Source organism: Pinus tabuliformis, chromosome 8 (genome assembly GCF_031772625.1).
Source record: "Pinus tabuliformis cultivar Carrire ecotype Pingquan chromosome 8, CPIR1, whole genome shotgun sequence".
NCBI lineage: Eukaryota > Viridiplantae > Streptophyta > Pinopsida > Pinales > Pinaceae > Pinus > Pinus tabuliformis.
In genome coordinates this window covers 1,191,149,904-1,191,160,014 of record NC_142294.1, presented here as the reverse complement: position 1 = coordinate 1,191,160,014, position 10,111 = coordinate 1,191,149,904, and the positions used below count along the sequence as shown (strand labels likewise).

Below are 10,111 nucleotides of genomic sequence, written 5' to 3'. Positions count from 1 at the left end.
TCAATTCTTAATTGAAGATTATTGTTAAAATGGTAAACAATGTGATCACAGTAGATTATTGTATGGTGACAATACATTGTTGAATTTGGGGTTGTTTGGACTATTGCATTAATTGTTATCGACACTTATTAATAATAATTTAGTGTTTTTGTATGATTAAATCTTTTCATAAGCTTTTACACATAACAGTATTATATGCAAGACATTATTGCGAAAGTGGATGCTTATTCAACAAGGCATACCTATGACTACAAGTTCTTGAATGATACAAAAAACTTAGATCATGATACGATAGTGTCGTTAAAGAGATTAGTTTGATAGAAATGCTTGGCTATGCGAGGGATTGTAGCTTTGCATATGAACATACAAAAATAACAATTACCAAGATGAGAGCAACTAAGATTATTTAATAGTATGATAATATACTGAAATGCATAAAATGGATTATGTATGTTCGACCAATTTAATGATATAAATAGTGGTAATCAAATGTTGATGATTAGTTTGTTTTTTCAAACTTCAAAACTCTACAAATTGATGACTTAATGATGATGCATGTTGGTGTGTGTTTTACATATAGGAAATATGTTAATTCACCATTTGAAAATATTCATCGAGTGCATGTGAATATTGTGGTGACATTACTTCTGAAATCTAATAAGTTAATTCCATTATGTTGTGGAGATGTGGTGTCTCTATTGTCATGACTAAAAAAAAATATGGATAAAATTTTGAATATATTAACATCACTGATTTATTAAGTTTAGAAAAGTTTGTGTGATTCTCTTGAATTTAGTATTGTTTCATAATGAATGTTGATTAGATACATATGCATAAATGAAATATCATTTTACATGAATTAGTGACTACAATATTTTTTTAGGTCTTCTTCCCTTAACTTTTGTTGGAAAAATAACTTCATGGAAACTTTGTCCTAAAGTTTCTTGGATGTAGTTTTATTTGTTATGCATCGAAATGGTTTATGAAATATTGATAGGACCAATTCCCTTCTACTTTCTTGAAATATTAATAGCATTGATTCCTGCGAAAGTAAAGTGCATCATGAATGTATTTGACAAAATGTTTTGTGCATAACAATATTTTGTAGAAGATGTGGTTTTAACAAAAGTAGTTGTGAATAATTTTTCTAGTGTGACTAAGCAAGGAAAGCTCAATGGAAGCATAGTGATGTCGCTAAGATTCTAGTAACATGGAACATAAAAACCTGCTAAAAGTAAAATACTACAATGTGATTTGCAATTGCGAATAAGAAGGTATCATGTCATGATATGCAAGATATTGTAATGTTTTTGTAAATTGCATGATGATTATATGTGGAAAATTTGTAATGAATACCACCTGTATGACATGTGATGCCAGTCATGAGTTCCTATCAATTTAATTTTAGAGACTATGGGACCCATGCTGAGGGTCAAGTATGAAGGCATGCTATACATAAATGTTCATTCTATTTTAATGTGAATGTGCATATGTTCAGTTATATAAATTACAGTTGGAAAAAGGTGTTAAAAGATAATTTCACATCTTAAATAGTTATAGGATAGTTGTGAAGGGGCAAGGAGGCCTTGGGCTGAGGTTTCCTCTCCCTCGAGATAGATGATCTCATTAACAGAAAAAGGTTGGCCAATATGGTGAGATGGGAAAATCCCTATGCAACCTTATGGATTTTGGAGCCTGTTGGTGGAGGCCCAAAGAGTGATTTTTTGAGTTGTAAACTCTTTAGGATGTGACATTGTTAGAGGAATAGGTAGGACCCTGCTCAGAGGAACCATGTGTTTGACCAAGTGTTTTCATTGTCATGGAAATATCTTTGATGTGAAATTGGCTTAATCTAGTTGTGGAAACTAGTTCCCATTGGTTGGAAGGAGCATTCTTTTACCCACTATGGTTTCTGTGGTAAACCAAGTTAACTAATATGATAATTTATGTGACTTTTTTGTATTATTATGTAAAAAATTTATGTACATATTGACAGGAAAGGAACCTAGTGCTCAGAAAGGAATTACTGGAAGTGTAGTTACTTTATTGTTCTACCAATATTGTGGATTCCTCTAGCGGGGGCTAAGACAATATGCACTCGGTGTAGTTATTGGTCATTTTGATGATTAGAGATCAAGGTTCTCTCTAAGTACTTGAAGAAGTACTTTTAATAAAATATCATCTGACATTGCATAAATGATTAATGATTGAAAATGTTGCAATTAATTTAATTATGTTGGATTTGTTGGTCATACGCTACAACGTAATTCCCATGGAGGTTGTGAACCACCCTAGGTGCTTGCTGTTCGGTTGTCAAACCACTCTTGGAATGCTTACCACAACTGATAATGATAAACCCCCTGTAGTTAAAATTATTGTGTAAATTGACCATGATTTCCAAGATAAATTGGCAAGTAACAATAAGTCGGTATAGAGACTTTATTTTGGCTTCTATTGAATTAAATAAGGGTTAACTGATTGGAATAAAAATTGAATATATTTGTAGGTATAAATGTTTATAATTATTAATAAACAAGATTGATTTTAGTTATTGAACACACAAATCCTTCATTTTGAAAGGGAAAACCCACTTTTGATGGTTCTAGATGGATGTCATGTGTGAAAGTTAGTGATGAACATTGAGGATGGTGTTGTCTTTGGGGGGGGAGTATATAATATTCCTATATTTATAAAACATGATATTTATTCATTTTAACAATTAAATAAAAAAAATATCTTAGAACAATTAGCATCCAGATTCAGTTATGGTTTTATAATAACCACCCAACTGACTTCAAAAGAAAAAAGAAAAGGGTTCATGACGTGTCTCCTAAAAAGATGATGTTTATGAATTGGTGTCAAGTAGAGCTTTATAGGAGGGTATCAAAGGTTCCAGGAGAGAACACATAAAATATGAGAAACATTTCCTTATGTGCATGTGTACACCAAGAAGTGGAGATGAAAAAAGTGTAAAAACTTGATGTATAAAAGTGAATCCACATTGAGTGCTACCTTGTGAAGCAGAGTGTTTCATGAAGGAGCTATGTGGGCTCCATCCACACCACAGGTGCGGGTTCTGATGTGCATCATGGATTCACTTGAGACAATCAATCAACTATATGGGTTTTGTACGGTGTGACCCGCAAGGGACTTGCACATGTGTGCTTTGTGATTTTGGATGACGAACGGGAGCCTAGCGGTATATCAAGGGCTTTTTCCACTGAATTTTTATTTTCTTTTCTCTACCATGTAAGTTTCATACTCATTTGCAGGCACCATGCATAAAGATGGGGCCCGTAGCTAAGTGTATTAATCCCTCCCTTCATTGTTTTCTCTAGACATATGTGGTTGTTACTATATAATCTGTGTTAGAGCTTGTTATTTTTACTGTCGGTGATGACCTTCTTATAAGACTTCCATGGATTCTCATGCGCAGAGAAATAAGTTTTGGTAGTTTTCTTTTAATATTTATAATTATAATTTACATAGAAGGTGTAATACTACAAGTATGGACATTGAATAACAATGCTCTCACTTAGTTTCTTCGTAGAAAATGACACATACCTTTTGATAAACACTTCATTCAAGAAATTATATTGAGGTCCATAGATTAGTAGAATCTTCTCGGCCTTTAATATATGTATATTTCATTATTTAGATTTTGTTTTGAGCGTGATGGTAAATGTTTTTAGTTTATTATTCTTTTTAAAGGGCATGTAGTTTGATTAACCTTTTTTTAGCCCATAGACAACAACTACTATGATAGTTTTCGTGAGGAAATAACATGTGCTTATATGCACAAAGATAAATAACTATTAGGCTAGATTTCTTTCAGAAAAATATATACATTATGTTAGTTTCTTTTGGAAAATGTTATGTATTTGCATTCAGGATTGTGTTAGCTTTCCTTTGGGGAAGATTATATATTTGCATGCAAGAATGTGTTAGCTTTCTTTCAAAGAAGATTATGTATTTGCATGCAAGATTGTGTTAGATTTATTTAGAAAAGATTATGTATTTTCATGCAGGAATAATATCTATGGTGTTAGCTTCCTTTGAAAAAGAATATGTGATTACATGTACCAAGATAATAGTTGTTAGGTTAATTTCTTTTGGAAAAAGAATATGAATTCACATTCACAAAGGTCATAGCTAATGTGCTAGTTTTAATTGAAAATAATATGGATAATTGTGATGGTTTTCTTTAGGAAAATAATGTGTCTTGTGGAAAGAAACGATAGTAAAATGTAGTGCTTATGTACTTTATCCTATGCATTTGAGTTATGGATGGACCAACATGTGTCATAACCATACATGTGTAAAGATAAATAGACATGTTTTTATAGTTTTGTACTTTAAGTAATGCATGCATATAGTTAAGAAAGAGGTATGTATCAACATTTTGTATGTGTTTTATGCACATGAAGAGAGACTTGAAGCTTAACTAGTAAATATTTTTTATTTGGATGTCAGAGTTTGATGACAACAATAATTGCAAGAAATGATTGTAACTCATGCGAAGGACAAATTATATTTAACATTATGGCAATGAAATAACTAGTGGTCAACGTAGATTGAAGTAATATCCGCTGCAGGATAATTGACTTATGGAAACAACCATGCTACAAAGTCACAATGTTCGAGGATTCATAGGTAAATGATATAATGATTAATGTAATAACTTCTACTTAGTTATGTTGTATTTAAAACGATATTTCTTTGTAATATTTTATGACAAGGGTCAAGATATGGACTCCCTTACAACCATTGAGTAAGGGGTGAACACGCTCGAGATGTTTAATAATATTAAACATTTGATGACTTTTCCCTACATGGTTTCTAGGTTATATTAGTGTCCAATAGTGCATTTCCCTATTGTGGCATGCTAATGATGTTGCTTCCTTACATGATGTAATATTTACATTATTAAATATGTGGATAACTAGCATAAGTAAAAAAATTCATGATAATGATGTAAATTTACAACAAAAATTTAATGTAATTTACTCCACAATAATTGTAATGTCATGTGACTTGCTATTCCATTTTTAAAGTTACTCGATGTAATAATTCAGATTTAATCTAATGAATAGTGAGAAAATATAAAATAAATAACTAAAAATACTACATGCTAGTAAATTCTATTAAAAAAATTTATAATATTATATATTATTTTGCATGAAATTTATGAAGATATTAAATTACAAAAATTTTAAAAATCAATAAACTTTTTCAGGAAAAAAAATAATAAATAAAAAATAATATATTTATGTAAAGTACAAATAATATCTTCCATATTTAATATTCAAATAATCATTATGATAGAGAGATAAAATATTTGAAAAGGATATAAGGAGAAAAAAAAACAAATAACTTGTTCATAATATAAATAAGATACAAGGCATATGTTTTATAAATAAGATTTTTTATAATATAAAGAAATTATATTTTTTATAACGATGAATGTAGAAATAAAGATTACAAATTTTGATGTTAAAAATTATAATTATATTAAGTTATTTAAAAAAATATTAATCTTCACTTTTGATTTACTTTCGATCTTTGTGAGGAGGATTTTTTTTTAAATATATATTTAAAAAAATAATTTATAATTCATAAATATTTAAAAAAACATTATAATTTATAATTTTTTTGAAAGTTATTTTTTCAAGTTTAAACAATATTACAATCATTTTAACTAACCACATTAAATAATAACCTTTATATCTAACCACTTAAAATAATGTCAATTAATCAATATTTTTTTCATATTTATTATTATATTTATTACAAGAATGGTGTTACTGGTATTAAGGCATTTAGTTTTGGGTTGATTGTGTATTAAATTTATGTAGCTTATTCATAATTTAACATTAGGAATTTGATTTTTTTTAATTTAAATTTATTTATTTGTAAGGTGATTGATTGACATCTTATAATGGATTTTTAGTAACTTCCATTTTTTTAGTTACTATTTTTTTTCTATTATTTCTATTTTCATCAATTATAATTTTTTTGTCCATATTTTCAATTTATAATGACTTATTATTGTATTAAAAACATATTTTAATAAATTTAATTATACCAATTTATATATATATTAAAAAAATAAACATATATATCTTTTATAAATAATATTAGTTTATTATATTTAGTAATTTATAATTTATTAGTTGTTTTATTTTTGTACTAATATCTTTATTTTTATTATTTTTTAATTTAATTAAACTATATTTAAAATATAATCCAACACTAACTACTATATAATCAATATTTTATATAATAAAATAAATCTGATTATATTTTATATAATAAAATAAATCATTTTTAAAAAATTTATTTTAATGCATGATAATAAAACTTTTAAAACAATCCTATATGTAACTTTTCCGTTTAGATGATATTCACAGATTTGACCATAAAGGAAAGATTTATCGCTCAGTTGTCTATGCGGAAAAAGCTAATGAACTACAAAAGCCAAGCAGAAACTGATTAACTACAATATGTGTCTCCCCAGTATACATAGATAATCACAAACTTTAATTTCATGCATTTTCATTATACTGCAGCTAAATCAACGGAATGTAAAAGCTATTACCCTCTACAATTTCTAAACTGAAGCCCTATTTGAAACCCTGTCCACACAGATACATGCGGATGGAATAAAATACTCACAGTTGTCTCAATCGTTTCCCTTATCGGAGGAGGAATCCATGAAATCCAAAATCCGTTTCATCATCAAGGGCGCATTCTCAGACTTTGGATTCAGGAGATGAAAGATGTGGTTTTCGCCTTCCGTCACAACGAGCTCGACATCTTTGCCCGCCCTTTTTAAGGCCTCGTAATACAATATACCCCGATCTCTTAAAAAATCCTTCTCTGCCACAAATATAAGCGTTCGAAGATACACCAGAGTGGACAGAGCCGGAGAACGGGGTCCATCTGGGTTGCAAAAAGGGTGGTCTCTGTCCGCTCCCACCGGCAGAGAGATACTCCACATTCCATCGACCGCCTTAATAAAACCCTGCACCTCAGCCGCCAATTCGCACTCAATTCGTTCTTCTCCGCCGAAATAGGGATGGACCAGAATGGCCCCTTGGAAACACAGACCATCCCAATTCCTTCCACTGGCACGGATGCCCATCTGGTGCACGATGTTGGCCCCGGCACTGTCTCCTGAAAAGAAAACGTTGCTAAAATCTGCGTGAGAAGCGAGCCACGGATCCACAGACACCCCATCCAGCGCCACTGCTTGACTGTCAAGCCATTCAAGAACACCAAAACAATCGTCATAAGCAGCAGGAAGGCGATGCTCAGGGGCCCTCCGGTACTCCACGGACACACAAATCACCTTGGCCTCTGCAGCTACTTTATTAAGATAGCTGTGATAAAGTGGCGATGCAGCCGATTCAACGCAGAAACCCCCTCCGTGAAAGTACACAAGCACCGGGACTTTTTGTTTTACATCTCTGACCTGCAGAGGAGGGAGATAGAGCCGAACGAAGACGCCTGTATGAGGATCCAACACAACGTCCTTGGATGCCACTTCCTCGTCAAACTTATCATCATGTGAATTAGTGGGTACCGTTCCCCTGTCCATCAAGCGTTCAACCGTCCCATCTTCGTAGACTCTGATAAAACTGGGAACTTCAAATACGATTGGTGAAGACGACGACGACTCCATAATTATGGTGAGACCAGAAGGGAGCAGATCGTAAAATCCCAGAGGTAGCGCTAGATTGCATTCAATGCTGTGAACACATTGGCGGGGATCTATACTCGCTGCATTATTGCACACTCGATGTGCTAAACGACAATACCAGTTCGTCATCGCTGAACTCTTCTTCCTAAAATTTCCATCAATACCAAATTCTTACAGTAGATTCTTTTTCTTTCCACAAAAGTCTTAACAAAAGTCACATCAATATCAGATTCTTAAGGTAGATTCGTTTTCTTTCTACAAAAATCATAACAAAAGACAAACTTCTTCAGGTGGATACATTTTCTCTTTGGGAAATCTCCATTAAAGTCATAAATTTAGTGGTACAGATTCATCATCCTTATTATTAGGGTGGATTCATCGAATATCTTCATCTTTGTACGAGTGTGTAAATTTTAAAATAATATATAAATGTGATGAGGGTCGATCCACTCGAACTTTGTGAAATTATTGAAGTTTACTGTTTAAAGACGGAATAAATTAGTGAAAATTAAAGGATTTTGTTAATAATTTTTAAATAAAAGTGATGGTGTTTAAAAGGGTTAGGATTCTATAGTGTGAGAAAATATTTATTACTCTCTAGTGAAGCTTTCTTATATTTATTTAATTATAGAATTGAAATTTAAATAGGTGTAATATTTTTAAAGAGGGATATGTTTTTAATTATTAAACTCTTTCATATATTTATTTAATTATAGAATTGAAATTTAAATAGGTGTAACATTTTTAAAGAGGGATATGTTTTTAATTACTAAACTCACATTTCTTTTAAATAGTATTAAATTAGTTTTTTAATTATTTTTAAGTTGTATTAAATTATTTCTTTTAATTAAAGATAAGAAATAGTATTAAATCAGTTTTTTAATTATTTTTAAGTTGTATTAAATTATTTCTTTTAATTAAGGATAAGAAATATAGTATGATATATTATTAAGTAGTTAAAATTTTCAAAGATACTAAATCAAAATTATCAACATTAAGGAACAACACAATCACTAAATGTTCCAAACAAGAATGTTTAATGTATTCAATATTCTTCTTACTTGTGTCCACTAAATAAGAATGTTTAATGTATTCCATATTCTTCTTAGTTGTGTTCATTTTTCTTTGGGTTGTGATATGTCTTATGGCTATAGATTCTAGCTCATTCCTATTTTATTAAGTTTGGATTGAGATAAAATTAATGATGGACAAACTATGAAATAAACGGTCGGTTCTACAAGAAGTGATTAATAATGAATTAATTTAGAATTAACGAGATTTCTCCATTATTTTGAAGTCTCCCCTTAATGGAGAAATGGATTTTCTTATGAAATAATGCCTCTTGGTCCAAGTCTAAGGCTTATAGTTTTACTTTAACAATTTCATTTTTATTATTCTTAATTTTAAATAGTAACAGTGTTTCTTCGTTTGTTTGTTTCTCTTTAACCGCATGTTACAATTGGGTTGTGGTCTTCTTTTCACAATTTGCGATTCTCCATCACGTTCTTGACACATAGTTTTGTATTCAATACTTACAAATTCTACATTATATTCATAAGTGAAGTGTTGCACTTTACATTTATCTAGTTCTTCTACATTAGATTCATAAGTGAAGTGTTGCACTTTACATTTATGTAGTTCTTGTTCACTTCATTGTTGCCTCATCAATTCATAATAACATCTAATTTCCTTTGTGCTCCAATGCATCAAAATACCATGGATCTCTTCAGATGTATCCACCACATTTTCTATTTCTATGTCATCAAAATTATTTATTGATTCACCATTTTTCTCATTTTCAAGAACCTCCACCATTAAGCATATAACTCCATATGTTGCTTTGAGACCTACATCAATTTTTTCAAAAGAATGTTCAATCCATTCTTTAATAAATTTTATATCTGCATCATAGTCTATTTGAACAACTTTAAACTAACTTGTTTCCTTAATTGTTGATATGGATTTTTCTTCATGTTCTTCTTTCTCTACTATTGTGATAACACTCTCATTATGATTTTAGGTTGCTTCTACTATGAGGGGCCAGATCATTAACCTCTTGGTCGTCTAAAGAAAACAACACTTTATCAATCAAATTCTTTTCAAAAATACCTGCAGTTTATTTTCATAAAACAAATATACATAATAAAATGTTATTGTTATTTCATATTTCTCTTTATCATTAGCAAACAAATTATTGAATTCACCACCCCTACTTTAAAAAGGAAATTAACTTTCTTCAATTCATTAGTTGTTGTTGAGTCCTCCATGAATTTTCTCTCTGCAATGTTTGCTCCTTTTTGTAGATCTACTAACAAATCACATAATGTAATAATCACAGCCAACATGACTACTCAACCACAACTTTGATATTCACAGCCTTGTGATCCTCTTTGAACGAGAAAAATAACA

At 30.4% G+C, this 10,111-nt stretch overlaps 1 pseudogene; it reads right to left on the bottom strand.

The window, feature by feature from the left end:
• Nucleotides 1–6,527: 6,527 nt before the first annotated feature.
• On the bottom strand, nucleotides 6,528–7,874 carry LOC149239634 (2-hydroxyisoflavanone dehydratase pseudogene; annotated as a pseudogene).
• Nucleotides 7,875–10,111: the final 2,237 nt, after the last annotated feature.